Source organism: Choristoneura fumiferana, chromosome 5, assembly GCF_025370935.1.
Source record: "Choristoneura fumiferana chromosome 5, NRCan_CFum_1, whole genome shotgun sequence".
NCBI lineage: Eukaryota > Metazoa > Arthropoda > Insecta > Lepidoptera > Tortricidae > Choristoneura > Choristoneura fumiferana.
In genome coordinates, this window is record NC_133476.1 from 11,469,830 (window position 1) to 11,473,795 (window position 3,966).

Sequence of the window (3,966 nt, forward strand, 5' to 3'; positions counted from 1 at the left end):
TATCAAAACCATTTCGAGAAACAAGCTTTCGGTACAGTTTCTATGTATCAGATTTAAAAAAAAACATACATTATTAAGATATTCGTTGAAATGTTTTGATCTTCAAATGACCTTTCTCTACGTCATCAAATGAACAATGGATAATGATTCCTATGCCTTATTCAAAAAAAAAAACACCGACGTCTGTCTAGTCTAAGTCAAACACAAGTGACGTTGACGTATCGTTTCGTTTTGTAGTAATTGTAGTTTGTTTGTTATTTAAAACACAAAGAGTAAATAAAACCAGCATATTATCTCTAACGGAACAGAAAATGGCCAAAGGACGGCTAATTTCGAAAAAGCCGATTCCCGGAATTTGCCACTAGTGGACAATGTTATGATACTGGAGTTCATGACGAATTCTAGCAACCAAACATCGCTGAAATAAGAGGAGCTAAAGCTCTTATGTAAGTAAATTCTGGCTTAAAAATAACAACTTATTATTTTGATACCAAATTAAATAGTACTACAGTTGAATTTATTTTCTCCCTTTTTAGGTCATCCCGGGATAGTTACTTGTCCTCAGCTGTGGGATATGTGGAAGTGCAGAGAGCTTGGGAATCTGTATTGTCAAAGCCAGAATTGTACCAGAGCATAGAACACAAAAGTCATATACTGTAATGGCCAAAATAAGGGAAACTGATGCCGAATCTTAGTCAAACTGTTCTGATTGTGCAGCTTCTGCAGGTAAGATCTATTAAATCTTTCCTTGCGTAACTTTGATTGATTTAAAAAAAAGTCTTTTTGTAACTATAGTTTTTTATAAATGTTTTTTTTTTATTACTTACAATATAAAAAAAATAGGCAGGATGTTACCAATTTAACCTCAAATCAATCAGTTATTTATACCAACCTCTCTTTTTTAAGGTGGCTGCAAGCATTCTTTACTGCTTTTATTTTGGCTTGAAAAGCAGAGTTGTGAGCCTTCCTGCACATCTACACAATGCTTCTGGATTAAGCCTACTTTGGATCTGAACGAACTAAACATGTTTGGCAGAAGATGTATACAAAAATGTTAAAAAAATTAAGATGGCTCCAAGAGATCCTACATTTTACAAACTTTTTATGAACAATGTGTGCAAAGAGATGCAAAAGGTTCACTAATATGTAATTTACAACAACAATTAAAAAAAAAAACTTTTAATCTCTTTGACATGTCGGTAGATTTTTTTTGAAAAGGAAAGTAATCATGATTTTGAATATTTAAAGACACATTAGATCACCAAATAGGTAAAGATGATATAGAAAAAATAAACCAGAAACAGCAAATCAGGTAATAGTAAATATTGGCATTAATTCGGCAGGGACGGCTCACTGCTTCAAAATTGTATGAAGCTGCTCACTGCAAGACTGATGGCATTAGTCCGACAAACTTTTTGGAAAACTTTTATATATCCAAAAATAATGTTAAGTGCCAAATGTAACTAACATCACAATACAAGTAACTTAGCCGTATTCTTGAAATTTATATTTATACCTATGACTGCGCGGAGCGTTAGGGTTGGCAGCTACAATAGTTACATATATGTGAATATTTATTTTTAGCTTAATATCATATACATGTTAATGTAACAGTTGATGTATACAAATTAGTGTATGTGTAGTATACATACTTATGAGTTCTTCAATGTGTATGTATTAATGAGTATTAGGATGATTCTAATTTTGTGCAGTTTTAAATGGTATATTTATGTCCTTGGCAGTACTACACAAAATGTTAACAACTGAAGAATGTTTTAACTAAATATGTTTTAATTTTTGTCCTACTTTTTGTATCACAGAAACATATTTTATTATTATTAAAATAAAACAATTCATGTCTTTACAAATTCAGTTTATTTTTATTAAATCACCCTGCAAATTTATAAGCCCACAAGCAATCATTATGATTTGATCCAAGAAGCCTACATGTTTGTGATTGACAACAGAGTGGGGCTTTAAGATTTTAAATTCTCTAATTCGCCTGATGACACGCTCAACATGGATTCGCAAACTTGCAATCGTTTTGCTCTTAAGGACTTCTTCTCTGGAAGGTTTCTGATTTGCGTAAACGCTTGGTGGACGCAATAGTTTTATATTCTTATTTACTAATGCAGACTCAATTTCTTTGAAGCCTCTATCGGCTAATATCACTGCGTTAACAGGAAGACATTCGATCAGGCAACTCTTTTCCACAAGGGCTTTATCAGAAATCCGCCCACCATAACCTTGGATATAAAACTGATAAAGCCACTTGGAGTACAACCAATTAAATATTTTAAAGTATTACAGCTTTTATACTGAGACCAGGTTTGAGATTGCCTCAAAGGATTTGTGGGTTTTTCTATCTGAATTTCAAAGCAGTCTATTATCATTTGCACATTGGAATAGTCAATTTTGAAAACCAGAGGTAAATTTCTTTTTATTTGTAAGGCTGATGGCAAGAATATAAAGTTTTGGAAATAATTTGCCAACACTTCTACACCTTGTTGGAAAAGATTTGTCATCTTCGGTCGAGTTATTTCAAATACATCACACATTCTATCCAATGTGTCATTCTGTTTGATTTTGAATAATGTAATTATCAAAGACATAATACTTGTTTTTATTGCACTTTTTCTACTATAGTGTTTATTAACCAAACATATTTTTGAGGAAAACCTAAATAAGTTTTTGGGTTTTTATAGATTAGTGCTAAAAATAGATTTTTCAAATTAGATTTAGTTGAAACAATCTCTTCACTTTCTGTTTCTGAAGGAAAGTTATTTATTGAAGGACTAGATGCCTCTTGTACATTGACAACTTCTTCCTCCCACAGTGAGGTACTGCTTCTTGGACTTTGGCATAATATCTTCTTCTTAAAGTGTGTATTTGTTCCCTTATCAAAACACACAATCTTTTCACACTGCACTGCAGCATTCACTTTGATTGGTAATGTTGATCCTGAAGTACTAGGTATTATATTTTGGTTTAACTTTTGTTTCTTTGGTGTTTCTTGTGTGTCCTCGCATCGTAGTAAATCACACAAAACAGATCGCTTCTGACCCACAGTTAATGGAACGCGTCGAAGCTGAGCATTTCGTGCCATTACTGGTTGCTCATTCATCAGCTTACATTTGTAATAATTTTGGATATCTTCTCGCTGCAAAATAAAACAATATTATAATAATTAATAAATACGATCTAATTTATACGAGTACTCAATGGTCAAGACTTTATTATTATATATAAGCGACTATATTATATACAAACAATTGTGTAAAAGTAATGTGTTTGTTTAAATAAGTACATACGTATAAATGATCTTCACAACAAAACTGCAAATAGTTTTTGATGTATTTTTGTTCCACTTTACGACACCATTCCTCTTGCAGTCGTTCTGGATTGGTACGAATAACAAATCCGGGTTATCCCGGCTGTTATTCGGACATAAAGGGACGAAACACTTGTAGCCTTCCATTTTAAACAAGTTCCGTATGCGATTTCAAGTTTTTTGAGGTTAGCAGTCCGCGGTGACGTTAATACCTTGACGTTGACGAAACGTTTTTTTTTTGTGCAGTCAAAGACTACACTATCCATTGAGGATTTGATGACGTCACGCCAGCAATAAATTGATATATTTTTTATAGTAGATAGGATTAATTAAAAAAAAATACCGAAATTAGTTTCTTAAAATAGTCTATATTTATCAAATACATTATAATAACCATCAAAAAAAAATGAAGCATGACCAATTAAATCATTTTTAGTTTTATTGATTTATTATGATTGATTGATTGATTTTTAGTTTTATACTAAATTTAAAAATTATTAAAAAAAATTATGAAAAGAACCATTAAGTGTGCTGTTTACACCTGATTAATAAATAAATAATTTATGAAATTATTGTTGCTAAGCTCATAACCCTTTTTTGCTTTGACCGTGGGTTTGACCTAATCGTGTCAGTAA